This window comes from Amphiprion ocellaris, chromosome 5, assembly GCF_022539595.1.
Source record: "Amphiprion ocellaris isolate individual 3 ecotype Okinawa chromosome 5, ASM2253959v1, whole genome shotgun sequence".
In the NCBI taxonomy this organism is placed as follows: domain Eukaryota; kingdom Metazoa; phylum Chordata; class Actinopteri; family Pomacentridae; genus Amphiprion; species Amphiprion ocellaris.
The window spans coordinates 29,395,145-29,410,260 of record NC_072770.1 but is presented as its reverse complement, the minus strand read 5'-3'; the positions used below and the strand labels follow the sequence as shown (position 1 = coordinate 29,410,260).

General features: G+C 39.4%; 1 protein-coding gene across 1 annotated transcript in view; it reads left to right on the top strand.

Moving 5' to 3' along the window:
• The window catches only part of ca16b (carbonic anhydrase XVI b), a 155,314-nt gene that overhangs the window by 16,156 nt on the left and 124,042 nt on the right, over nucleotides 1–15,116 (top strand). The gene's annotated exons all lie outside the window — the stretch shown is intronic.

The window sequence follows — 15,116 nt, the reverse complement described above, 5'->3', positions numbered from 1 at the left end:
TTTAATTAATTTTAAATAATTAGAGCTGCCTTTTGTGGGGAACCGCCAAACTTCCAACCTGGGTGCAAACCAAAGAGGAGGCAGGGGGAGGTTGTCTCCTCTAATATACTCTAATATAATTGTAAAGCCATGAGTTCCCCAAAAACATGTTTATATATATATATATATATATATATATATATATATATGTTTCAATTTTAAATTTCGCCCACAATATAGTGTCTTTGCCATGCTTTCCTATTTTTCTGCATCATCATCATGCATCATGCAGAAAATTAGGTTATTTCTGATGTATGATTCATGCATGAGGACAATTCATCACTAATTCACTTTAATAAAGACACCAGCATATATGCTGTTCTTGCTATCACCATCGAAGCGTGGCAGCGGAATATCATACTCTTCACTCATTTTATCTCAAAGATCAGAAAAAAAAACTGTCTTCTGCACCCCAATCCTCTGTGGTGCTGAAAGCCGGCAACAGCGGCTAGTTTTTCAGCTGCTGTCTTATTCTTATTCAGATACTTATTAGTAGAAAAAATAGTCAAGTCCTTTTTAAATATCACATCTGTCATTTGTGACAAAAAAGGGAAAATATATCCTACTGCATGATGTTTCCAGGAAAAATATGGTCTAAATACTGCAGCCAGGTTGTTAAGGCTTGTATACCACATCCTTCTTTACATTCTGCCTTTAACTGATATAGCATTCAGATTCTAAGGACTAAAGTCATGTGCAAATCAGGCCTTGATATTCAAATCAAATTAAATAAAAACAGATTATTCTATTTTAAGACTGCAGTGATGCAAGTGTTTGAAATATACTACTGCTAATTCATTAAAGGCCAACATGAAAGCATTTAGGTCTCTTTTTTATGTCTTTCTATAAAAATATTCAGAAACATTCAATAATTAAACCTTTTTCTTGGAAAGGGATCCCGACTTGTCAACTGACTAATCTGCACTTTTATCAGTGTCAGAAACCTGGCAGTCTAACCCAGGCTACAACCCAGGATGTATAGCACATGTCTGAATGTGTCACATTTAGTTTTATTCATGACTAAAAAAAAATATCAGCACAAATCTGCAACAGTTTTGCTCAACTTGTGTAGAAAAATGTTTTCACGTTACCTTCCAAGTTATTGCAGAAAAAGAAATTGATTTATATTTCAAGCAGTGACTTTGTTTCTAAATTACTTTCAAAAATCACAAAATGTATACTCTTTTTACGTTTTTTCAAGCTGCATTGTTTCGTTTAAAGCAGTCAGACTAAATCCCTTTTTCGAGTGACGTGTTTAATTACAGTGACGCGTTTGAACAGCGGTGGGTGAATTTCAATCAGGGATTGAAAGAATCAATCCAATACAGACAAGTTGGTCTTTTTCTCCCTTTCTCCTCATTTCACCGTGAGAACCTTCTGCACGTTCCCTGTGGACCATGCCTGTCTAAATGTAGATCCTCTCACTTGATTAAATGTGTCGGCTAGTAGTTGGCCTTCACATCACTGCAGTGTTACCAGCAGCCTGGGGGCTTCCAGTGGGTGTAGTTTTCTGACAGCCTCTGGATTTGATCTCTGATCTCTGTTTTTTAGAGACATGAGCACTACATTAACAGTTATACCTTATGATTAAAGCCACCTATCGCTGTTTTATTCAACAGACCTGATCTGTTTGTTATTCAGAGTGTAGATGGATGTTCTTGCTGGAGATTCAGGGCTTTGGTTTTTCTAACACCTGCTGACACTGTGTTTCTGCTGCTGGGTGCTGAGCGGGTCATGTGTAAAGCTTTTTGGTGAAACCAGCTGCCTGATGCGGCCCAGTATAATGCAATGAAAGTGATGAGATAGAAGCAAGAGCTGAAACTGATCAACAGAATGGCACTGTAGATTCATTCTGCGTAGACATTGATAACAATCCCTTTAAAGTGTGTCTTGTGTTATTACCTGAACTTTAAGCACTAATTTGACTATCCCAGTGCCAAGTAGTTGTAAAGTCTACATGATTCCAGTTTTATCTTGATATGTTGCATACTCCCCACTGAATCTGTTTAATCAAATTACCACACAGCAAATCTAGGGCAGAGGAGCATTCCAGGAGTTCCATTCATATTGGTGAAATATTAAGTCCCATGCTGCCATTCGGTGCCAGAGTGCTTTATATAACAAGGTAGATTTTAAGGGTGTAGAGATAGATGCTCCATCTTTCATCCAAGACACTGAAGTTTGCATCTCATTATATTAACTTTCACAGTCAATGTCGCAGTTGACATGCATGTATCTTGAAGAAAATGAGAATCTTTGAAAAAGTTGGCACTTGACATGAGAAAACGGTTGTGACAGAACATAATCCAAGGTTTGGCAGAATTGTGCAATACTGATGTTCTTGTCTGGTGATAGAGCTGGAAAAAACACTGTAAACTGTGCACAGAGTGAAAAAAGAGCGTAGGAGGTCTACTAAATGGTGGGGTAACAGATCATTTTGCACCCTAGGGGGTTCCTTACATTGATTAGCCAAAAACACATTTTATTTTTAATTCATGGTGGCAATAATTCCACATTATGTGCAAAATTTCTGCACACATGCAACTATATCAAGTACAAGAGGTTAAAACTGAGTCTGTTAACTAAAATGTATGTTTATAACAAACAATTTTACAGCCCGCCTTTGGTTTCTTTGCAGAATTAAATAAATTAATCTGTTTCTTTAGTATTGCTATGATTGTATTAATATGTTTCATGATCCTGGAAAATACAGTTTTATTACTGATGGACAAAGTTACAGCCAGAATTTTCACAGCCAAACATTCTCCACTGGCTTTAGCCTTTTTCATAAATAGATGGATATCATGGTCGTCGTCACCGCCAGCAAAGATGTTGATGCCCGTGTTCTATTTATTAGCCGGCCCAGTAGTAACTCCCCCAAGAACTGGTTGTCTTTTTATTGAAACACAGACGCATTGTTTGTGATTATTAAATGCATCTATTTCTCCAGATAAAACAGAGCCTGATTAGTGTATATTCATATCTGTGGTCACTGTCCCCAGGTGGAATCAGTCGATGGGAACTGTCACAAGCTGATTTAATTTCCATAGGCTCATTCACAGGGACTCTGGGAAAAGCCCGCACCCAGCTCTCTTTCTTCATTACACTCCCAATGCACATTCCCTTCATTTCTACAGACAATCCATCTGCTGTTCTAAACCCTGTTTTGTCAAGAGTTGTTAGCTGCTTGGCCCCAGGGATGAGCACCGCAGGCTATTATTAATCTTGTTTGTTTCGTGTTTCTCTGTCTCGGTGCAATAGCGGGATTGAATGCCCTGTGGACTTTCTCTTCCACAGACATAATCAATGATGTAAGTAAGTGCAGATTATCATTGAGACTTGTGAAGGAGGGTCGCCTCTGAGGTCTACAAGTGTCACCTTGTGAATGATTAGATATTTGTACAGACACTGTTTTGCTCTTGTTTTAAATTTTCCACTGAATTAAGTAAAACTACAGTGACCATGAAAAAGGGAGAGATGTCTGATAATAAATTTTTGCAGTAGGTCTGTGAACTTTTGTGCTGTGTTTTAAGAGGATTAAATTCATTGTCACCATGTAAATAACAAAAAAACATCAGGCTACATTGTTTTATGTGTTATAGCTCTGCTTTGTGGACGTAATACTGAGGGAATACTCCTGCAAATGGAGTTTGTAGCTATTAATTAAACACCTTCAGCAAGTGTGATTTTCAGTAAACTTATGCTGACCGGTTGTTAATGCCGCGAGGCCGGCGGTGGGAAGAGTTGAAAGAATCAGATCCCTGATAATCACAATCTTGTCAGAGAAGGACGAGGCCAGAGGAGAAGGACACTGCTGATTCTGGCTGCAGCAGCTTTAAGCAGCGGCATTGAGGATTTCTGAGCACTCATAATCAATACGTTTACACCCATGTTTCTCATGTAAGTGAGATCTGATCTGGAATCAATCCCACTTTGGTGACTCTGATGCCTTGCTGACCTCATCTTTTTTCCATCACATTAGCATCGAACAAATGAGCTGTATCCCCTTGCGCTGCCTGACATTCCCACAGACACCACGGGAATCGAGCTGCAAAGAAAAATGGTAAAATTGCACAGTGGATCGTTTTTCTTTCCTTCACTGCATTCAGTCCTCACCTCATAAATCTGTAGTCACTATAGAACCGAGTTTGTGCAAAAACAATGGACTAAATGATAATGATGATAATCTTGTTTAAGAATTAGGCTTGGATGGAGATAAATCACAGGGCTTTTTTAAAAAACTTAAACCTGAGCAATAAACCCCAGTTCGAAAGAAATCAATAAAAGTAAACTAAATATTTGAAACACCTCTCGGTATAATGCATCACAGTTCTACATCACAAACTACAGCCTCCAAAATCACTGTAATGTTTAATTAACACCTCGCCTTTCAACAAAAATTGACCATTATAACCTTCATAAAAAGTAGGATTTATTGCAAGGATATTGTACTGGATTGCATTAGTTTCAGTTCAGTGTACCTTATAAACTCCAAACTCAGCTTATTTATTAACCACCATAAAATGAATGTGGGACTGATTCTTACTGCAGTAAAGAAAAAAACCTTCCCAATTACCTGCTTGTGCTAGCATGCATATGTTTATGTCCTAAGTTGCTGCTGCTGATGTGCTAGTGGATCAAACATTTTGTACTCATATTCTGATTCCCGTCTATCCCAAGACTTTGATCCATGACTCTTCATCTTTAGCCACACCATCAAGCCTGTTTTTTTAATTTGCTTCATCATCTAATACCAGAAAAGCTAATTACATCAGCCTCAGCTGTGCTTTGTGCTTTGTGCTAATTAGCCAATATAAGCATGCAAAGGTGCCAAACACAGATGGGAAAGTGGAGAAAGTTTATACCTGTTCATACCAGCAGTTCATCACCATTGTCAACGTGAGCGTGTTACCGTGCAAATGCATTTTCCTTAAAAACAAATGCAATAGCAAACCGCTGCTCAGAGGCGCTGGCAAGGCTGTTGAGTTCAGTTGTTTGTGTTGTTGTGTTAGCGTGCTGCTGTGTATCAGGTGCTGTAGTTGTGGGAGGACCACACAGCAGCTGCTGCACAGTCAGCACATTAAGGATGCTCACTAGATTGTCTGTGTGGTCTGAGGTGTTCAGTCGGGGTCAGCCAGCAGTCCTCGTTTACTCATTTGGAAACTCCACTGTGACACTGCTGCAAACACTTGCTTGTCTCACTGCTGCGGCTTAGAAAATAACCCTGCATCTTAAAAACGATAACCTATAAAACCTAATTGCAAGTGGAAATATGCTTTGAAGGAAATGTAAATGTTCTGATCAGTAATTTGTTCGATCTTTTTTTTTTTCATTTGGACTATCTGGTCTTGCAGTAGAGACAGCAACATCATTCAGCCTTTTCTGGTTCCGTTTAAGCCCTGGTAAAGATAAGGAAAAGATTGTAGTTGGCTTAAATACGGAAATATTCCAGTGTGACTTAGGATGCAACATGTTTACTCTGATATAATCAAAACGCCAATTTTTCATTAACCTTAACCAAAGTGCTTCTGTTGTCTAAACAGAATCACAGATGGGAGTTTGTGTGAAAACCTCAGTCGCTGGGAAGAGAGTCAGACACTCAGTATGGATGCATTTGCCTTCACCACCGCCATGCCGACTCCAATGGATGAATGTGGAATTTAATTCTTTCAAAAGAAACATTGCTTCTGAACATAATCCCGCAAAAGATAACATTCCACTCTCCCATAATTGGGAAAACTATTTAGCTGTACAGAAGTGTAATTTCTAGGAGACATGCAGAAAGCGGTAAATGCAGAATTAAATAGGGAGTTGTTATTGTCGCCATCCAATCTTTGCTGCGCCGAGCTTGGTGCACACTTGCATCCTTGAAGCAAAATTAACCGGCATTGTCTAGTTTGGAGCTTGTTTTGAATCAGTCATATTGTCACTAATCATTGTTCGACTGGTTTGATTTGTTTGAAAGTGAGATTCTTTGACTAAATACTCTTATGACAGTTTCATTTATTTGCAGTAATACAAAGTCTCTCGAGAAGCCCTGTGGAATTTTAAGGAGAATACCTCATTAAAAGTTTGTTCGTGACCCTCATGTGATTGTTCATAGGACGTTTTCCTGCGAATTGCATGAGAGAGCGATTAAAAAGGGGATTTGAACAAAAGACTGACATCTCCCAAAGCATTAAATGATAATATTGTTCTTCAGATGAGGAAAGCAGATATGATTGAAATTTTCAATATAATCTGATTTCTTTGGCGACTACGTTGACTCACATGAGAATGGTGAAGCAATTTGGTCATTTTGAAAAGATTTGTACTAAACCACTTTTGACCCAGTGGTTTGGATCACATGCAGGGCTGCCTCATACATTTCTCTTAGCCTTTTTAAAGCTGACGTTCAAATCAAGTGCGATTGTGCATTTTTTCCCTTTAAAATTGTATTTTGGAATCACCTGCACAAAGACATAAACGGAATTATTTCATGTGACTACAGTTGTAAAAGTATTTCACTTTCCTCGCATTTTGCTATCTCTTAGGTTTAATATTTCTGTTTATGCGTTTTATTGGCTGAGCGCATCAAGTATTATTATCCTCTAGATATTATCTGAGTTATAGATTGCTGCAACAAAGACCTTGCTTGGGGTTCAGTAATGGAAATGTTTTTCAGATTTTGTCATGCACAGTCTGTGTTCTGAGGTGCAAAGTGTCTTGATGTGCACAGCATGAGATGAGCCACATCGGTAGACCATGTACCTGTGCATATAACCAGAGGCGAGGTTTTAATGAGCATTTACAAAACAAAGAATTGCATTGAATATCAAATGAGTTGATAACTGTCCCTCAAGAAATGAATTAATTGTTTAAAGTGCTTTACAGTCACAGATCAAAATCAGCAGTCAGGAAAGATACAAGTTTTTTTTTAATTACTCAAATTTACATTCATATATTAATCATTATTCAGTGTAAAAGAAATTAATCACAGGCATTTTACTGCGTATAGCAATTTCATGGCTGTAGGGCTTTTTCCTTTTAGATGTTAGAACTTCTCTCTATACAAGCCAAGAAAAGAGAAACATTTTGAAGTATCTGTTGCCAATAGAAAGAGAAGCTCAAATAATGAGCTCCATGTTAAGTAGGAAATGTTCAAACATAAAATGTGGATGTCAAACAAAAAAAGTACTGTGGCCATTAGAGGGAAAAGCCATCTTTCAAAACAAACTTAGTGGAATTTAAAAGAAAAAAATCTGCCCCACAGTGCACAAGCTTTTGCAGCAAATTGTGTTTACATGTAGACTTCAATCACGGTTACATCCTTTACAAAGGCTTCATGGCACTGATGTCCAGACAACAATGGGTCACGTAATGAGTGCATAATTGTACATAATTTGATTATCTCGCTAGTGACCGCCTCCCTGACCATGTTATCTGGCACTAATTTAAATAAAAACCAATGAGAAGTGCACAGTGGCTTGGTGGTTAGCACGGTCGCCTTGCAGCGGTTCAGCTAGAAGATCTCCGATTCGTGTCCTCGGCCTGGGATCTTTCTGTGTGAAGTTTCCCTGTTCTTCCTGTGCATGTGTGGGTTTTCTCTGGGTCCTCCAGCTTCCTCCCACGGTCCAAAAACATGCCGAGGTTAATTGGTGATTCTAAATTATCCGTAGGTGTGAATGTGAGTGTGCTTGTTTGTCTCTATGTGTAGCCTTGTGATAGACTGGTGACCTGTCCAGGGTGTCCCCTACCTTTGCCCTAAGTCAGCTGGGATAGACTCCATCCCCCTGTGACCCTAATGAGGATGAAGTGGTGTATAGATAATGGATGGATGGAAGTGTCAAAATCTCATCTCCGATTAATTAATTAATTAATTAATTAACTTCAGCAATGACGGCTGGTGTAGAAGCATTGTCCACCTGGAAAAACAGGCCAAGAACATGACTAGAAGAGGTTATGAACTATTGGTTGATTTTTTTTTTTACACAATCTATAACCCACATATGTGATACATCAATATTTTGCTTCTGATTGCATTTAATTAGTGAGATGAGATATGTCTGCACCACAAAGATAAGATAGAAATAACAAGTCTGTTTTGGAATTCTGAATACTCGCTGCAACCCCGTGTATCTGCATTCATATGAAAGCTTTATCATTTGTCCCTTTTATTTTTTCATTGGCCTGTGTTTTTGCTATAGACTAACAATCATCCTCTTGCTCGGGATTTGTATTGCTTAATTTGTTGTGAAGCAAGGCAACACCACAGAAGGGCCAACGGGGCATACAGTAGCCAATTATCAAACGCGGTGTCAGTGGTGGTTGGTGAGACTGTGTGATCCAGTGCGGATAACCATCCTAAGTTATTCCATCTGTGGGAAATGTTTATGCTGCTGCTTGTGTAAGTTGTTATGCCAGTGGGTCTGTGGGTCAGCCTTTCGATCCCCAAACAAAGTGTTGCTGCGGGTTATGGAGATATTATTCTTGTAGGTTTGTCTGGCAGCCACACTTGTACAGTCGCGGTCTTTGGTGGTGGGTTCAGGGTTCGTAATTCCACTGCTAAACAGCGGTTTGATGCCCCTGGCTGCTATTTTGATCAAGTGGAGACAAAATAATAATAAAGATGTGGATCTGTGTAAACTCATCTTTAAGGATAAGGGTGACGTTTGTGAGAAATACACGTTTTTACTGTCTTGTTAAAATTAGATGAGGGGATTGATAGCATTCTGATGTCTGTATACTAAATATGGAGCTTCTGCCGGGCTAACATGATAATATTTTTCAAGTAAAAAGGTTAAACATTTGCTGCTTCCAGTCTTAGAGGTTACATCTGTGAGGTTTTCTTTGTCGTTTAAGAGAGTAAACTAAATATGTTTGGGCTTTGGAGTGTTTGTGTAATAAGAAAAGGAATTAGAACATGTGACCTTGGACGTTGGTACATAATAATAATAAATCATTATTCAAGAAAATAATGCCCAGATTCGTCGATATGGCAAATAAAATGAGTAAAGTTATTTTCAGATCATTTAATGTGGTCATTTCTGTGTGATTTTTTACAAGATTATCTTGATTTTCAAATATTTCAGCTGATAAATTGCTTGTCCATGTAATGCTTTGCAGCTCTTTGTTCATGTTGCATCATGAATGGCTCAAAAAAAAAAATGGGTTTGAACCTTTCATCATCCATGTTTTTCTCTGTTTAATTTTTAATTGCTTATGTTTGGGTTGCAGCTTTAGAATTGGATTCTGGAACTAACAAAACACTCAGTATTCTGATTTTTTGTGTCCATATCTTGCACTTATGGTGGGATTGTACCATTAACGCACAGGAGAGCCATAAAATCAGCAGTACAGTCACATTATGTACAGAATGAAGCATTTGAACATGCTGTTATTTTTGGAGGGTGTACAGATGTATGTGAACATTGCTCATAAACTTGAGCTCAAGGCTAATCTATTGTTGTTGTTGTTCAGTTTACGCAACAATTTTTTTCAATGCATCTCTCCCCCCACTCACTCAAGTGACCCAGAGGGTGTGTGTGTGTGTGTGTGTGTGTGTGTGTGTGTGTGTGTGTGTGTGTGTGTGTGTGTGTGTGTGTGTGTGTGTGTGTGTGTGTGTGTGTGTGTGAGTGTGTGTGTGAGTATGAGTATCTCTGTGTGTGATGATACAAATCACCAATTGTAGCCTATAGGCCAATAAATGAATGAACGCATAAATGAATAAATGCAAGATAAATGAATAAATGCAAGAGGAGAGTAAAGACAATATCATTATAATAGTGTTATCGACAGTATAATGTAATAGTAGTTTATAAATGCCTCACACGTAGCTGATGAATTATGCATGATCTGATGTGCTATATAATGTAAGTTGGACCGTGGTTCTCTCTGGACCCCCATGGGTTGCTAATGGTATGGTCCTATCACAGCACAGAACATAGGCATGAAAAATCTGAGTAATTTTTGTTCAAATGTCAAATTCTAAAGCCACAACCCAAATGTGAACAATTAAAAATTAAACTGAGAGATAGATGATTTTGCATTTGTGAAGGAATCACACACACACACACACACACACACACACACACACACACACACACACACACACACACACAAAAGGATTTTTCATTTGGTTCCTTTTCAGATTGAACAAAGAACTGCAAAACTTTACACGAGCCATTATCTCTGCCACATGTCAGTTTAATGAAAAAGTAAAACCTTAATCCGAACATGTACAAATGTAAACAGACAATGAGATGTCAAAATGAAAATGTGCCTGCTGTTTAGGTTGCCCGTTTCACTCTTGGTGCTTCATTATACATGCAATGAGATATGTGATTACCATTTTGAGTATCAAACCTCCCCCCCCCTTCTCCCTTTCAACCATCCACCCACAGCCCCACCCACACACACAAACACACACATACACATTGAAGGTCAGTTTTAAAGGACGGTGCTGCAGTTTTCATTTTGTAAAACAAGAGAGCGGAAAGTTTTACCGTGTTTTACCACAAAGAGCATCTCTCTGACTCAACATGAGAAGCTGCATCACTGGCACCTGTTTGGGGTTAAAAGCCACTCTGATGGGCGCGGAGCCAGCACAGATTTCCATCTTAGTGCTGAAAATAAATGCTAATGGCTCTGCTTGCAGTGATGGCGCTGAAACACAGTAGCACCTAATCTCTGACATGACGCGTTTTTTATTTATTTATTATATTTTACCGAGCTCAGTGGACTTTAAAGAGCCATCTGTCAACTTACCTGTCAGCATCTGTTACCGTGACTGTTTAGCAACAATTATTGTTATGGCATTATGTCCGTGAAAACTAAGGAGAATATTTTAAAGGAAACTTTGTGACATGATATGACAGGGAGATTAAGAGAAACAAGCTGGCTGGCTTTCTTTAAATGTGTCAGTCCTTGACTATTTTTCTGTCTTTACTCCCATTGTATTCTTACATCAAAGGAAGCGCTCCATTTTTGTTTCTCTGAGAGCAGCTGCAGTTAGAGGAAAAAAAAAGTGCTTTAAGAGCTACATAATACTGCGTTTCTCCCGCTGCTCACCCTCTACACCATACATTGCGCTTATGTCTAGTCTTGACTCACCTCACATATTCTGCTTGTGCGTCTGCAGAGGAAAATAACTCAGATGGAAGAAGGGACCTGCCAGCTTACTTGCCCATTCATCACAGTCTGTTTGTGGCCACTGTATGCAGCAGGTGAGTCAGCAGCAACCTGTGTATCAGAGGGTGAGGCTGCACCACGACTCTGAGGATGAGTGGGGGCATTTGTGGGGTTTTTTTTCAGGAAAGTGGACAGCTGTGCTGCTTTTGGCATACTGTCAGACATTCTGCTCGCTTGCCTGTCTCTCCCACCACCTCTGACCCAGGACGGTATGGCTGGAATGCTAATGAGAGCAGCGTCGACTATTGTCATTGGAGCACGCTCTGAAATGTCATTAGCGAGGAGGCCGACCCATGCTAATCGCTAACATCTTGAAAAGGCTGCTTCTGACATTGGTGCAGGGCCTGAATGAGCTGTGATAGCTGATGATTGTTATCTACTCAAAGTGGAGATGCAGCGCGCCCGTCATCGCGCTGCTGCACCTATGAATGCTCTGTGACGAAAAAGCTCCATCTCGCATCCTGCTAAGAGGATTGATAATGCAGCCAAGGATAAAAAAAAACATTGGTGGCAAGTTGATATTTTCACATTGAATGGTCACACAGAGTATCAGGCAAAGCTGTTTATGTGATGATTTGGTGAATAAGCGATTTGTCATAGGAAATCCAGCTGATCCAGGTTGGCTTATTCTCTGAAGAGTTATATAACTTCGACAAAACCCTTCCTGCTTCTCACACTGGATTATTTTTGCAAATGAGCATTACATTTTTATTCAAGCCAGACACCTGTTCAACAAACCAAATAACTTCCTGATGTTATGCACACTCTCTGCAGCTCCTTTTCACACAGACATACACATGCATAATGTTTACCAATTTGCATTTCAAAACAAAAGATAATATAATAGATGCTTATCTTGTGTGTTTTCATAATGGATTGCCATTTGGCTTACTTCACCCAACAAGCATATGGCATACAACTAGTGTGGAGCTGTTTATTTTCACCGCAGTGTACAGTCTTTGGATTAAACGCCGTGCTCAAGGACACAATGGCAAAGTGTTTTGCTGTCATTACAAGGCAGGGGGCTCATTTATTCTGTAATCAGCAGCTGATTTAAATACACTTTCTTAGTTTAAATTTAATACTGTTTTCAGCACCGTAAGCTGCTCTCAGGCAGTAAGCAGTTCATGCTGCATCTGCTGACTGAAGGTACTGCTCTTTTTTTATTTTGACACTTTTTGCTTGATGCAATTTACAGATATTTCATAGGACAAAAGAAGAAAACAAACACCACTAAAGCCCAAGAACCGAGCAGGGTATGCTCTGTTGTTTTTATGTCCATATTGTAGTTAATCCAGATCCAGATATGATACTATCCTGTTGTTTGCACTGAGGATGATCCATTTCTCACATTCTCTGGGAACGGTGTCCTCCTTATTTCTTGGGAGAATATCAGCTTTTTTCCTCCCATTTTTTGAATAGGGGGCAAACAGGGCACAACTCTGCTGTGGTTACTAACTACATCTGATCCTTCAGTGACCTGTATGGTAACTTACAGGTGGCTGCTTCCAGCTACAACCTTAAAATTGGCAAAATTCAGTTTTGAATCAAATACCGCCAAAGAATCTGAGAGATTATTCAGTGATGGCCTTTATATTTACAGGTTTCAATGTTTACATTTCCATCCCCTAACAGTAACTTATTTGCCATAAGCAAAATTTCTGTCTCACTTGTTTGCCTACAAGGTTGGCTACTGGTGCATTTCAGTCAGTGCCAAAGAAGCATCGAGGTTGAATACCTTGGCTTCCTGTGCAGCTTTGAAAATAGCCAAAAAGGCTATCAGGACACTCAGTAGAGGGAAAGTGTTTATATTCTTCAGTATGCCAATAACAGGCAGTGGCTGCAGCAGCACAGGTGTATGGGGAAATACACATCATATACTTAAACAACTCACTAGTGAAGGTCAAAGTCATTACTGTAGCTAACAATTAATGCTAAGGTGAAGAACAGGATACTGGCAGGCCCATATCTTATTTTATGCATACCAATGAGATAGCGATGCGGGGCCTGCTGCTACCCTTGCACTCAAGCAGAACATTACTTGCGGTGTTAAATTATTTCTCATACTGGTTGTGTTGATTCTCATATAAATGGACTGTTTGCCTCTTTAATTGAGACATGCGCTGCCTGCTAGTTTTCTGCTGATTAGACCGGGCTAAAAAGAGTGACCTGTCCTAATGAGTTGGAAACGCGCAATCAAACGTAGTACCTTGAAGTGTGCACACAGAAGCTGCCACCAACACTTTCTGAGGCTATTAAATTCATCTAACCTCAACTTCGCATCTTGTTGGCACAATAAAAGAGCTGAATCAGAATAATTAATTTTAATGAAAAGTTACGCAATGCCGACCGCTGAAGATAACTGGAAACCGGAGAAACATTTTTATTACCAGTAATATAAAATGAACTTACTATCTTGTTGTGTATTTTCTGCCAGACAGCTACAATTACCAGCATCCACATTTACATTGATGGCCCATTATACTGCAATTACCACTACAGCATCATGCCATAACTTAAAGTAATGATCTAAATCTGGCCAGATGCACTTATAGCTTCTCCTCGATGACTCATTGTATTCGTGACCAGATTTTAATGTTCAAGCTAGCCGGTAAATACTGATGTTTATGTAAAATGGGCTTAAAACAGGTTCCTCCGATTCTCCACTTCCTCACTGTCATCTGTATAATCGCACTTGCATATGACCCGGCTCACTCGGAGAAAGCCACTCTCCATCTGCTGCGGTAGGGAAACGAACACAAGCTGTTTTCGGCTCAACACATCTAACTCACACACCTGTTACCGACAGACTTAGGCTGCTCTTGGAAGCTCGCACAATATTATAAATTGCTGCCTGCTGCCTCCACTAAATGTAATGGGCTATATCAAGTTTACCAAGGAAAATTGCTCTACTCCTTCATGCTACTGTGATTCTAAGTAATTGTGACCTTTGCAGAGAATAACTTGTCATTTAGATTTTCTTAGCAACAAACTTTCTCCAATTTCCTTCCGTTGTGTTCCCATGCTCGCAAAATAAAGTGAGGGGTTACTCTATCAGCACCAGCAAGCCGGCTAGAACTGATGGAAGCACATGAGGGCATTTTGACGTTATTACTATGTTCAGAAGCTCTTTACACCCACAAATCACTTTCCCCCCAAATGAGGCTGAGAACATTATCTCATTAAAAATGTTCCAACTAAACATCTATCAGCTGTACCTTTCTGGGGAACACAGCCATTGTTTGGGAATTGTATTAAAAGTTTTTATGCCAACTGTATCACATCATTGCCTACTGTCTTTTTCTAATAAACCAAAATGATGTCAGCAATTAATTTATCAAACCCCACTGAGGCTAAAGGAGATAGAAAGCCATCTGGCATCAAAAACTCAACATTCTCAAATGTTCATCCAAAGGCATATAACCAGAGTTGTTTTAGTCAATCAGATGCTGCTGAATGGATTCAGAGCAGTTTTGCAAAAACATTTGCTAAACACAATTTTCTTTGTATCCTGGCTCTGCCCACGGATGCATTACAAGAGCTAGATACCATGTTGTTATGAGTTTTGCCTCCCCAGTGACCACCCGCAGTGCTGCAACAACATCGCAGAAGCAAACCCAGAAGCTAGAAAACTTTCATGGCTTATGAGCTTGCCTGAGCAGTTTTCATCATAATCGATGGGTGCCATCTTGGAGTTCAGTATCAGGTTTGCATAATACATTCAAGGTTCTGCCTGATTATAGAGAGATCCAAATATCCGCCTTTGTAGATGGATTGTATCTCTTGTGTGACTCTCTGGATTTCCTGTAGATTCAGTAGGATGCGGATAATGGATGGTAAACATGTGATCTGTATTTTGATATCCTGTCTGAATAGAGAACCTGTGTTAGTGCAGGGCGCAAAATGAA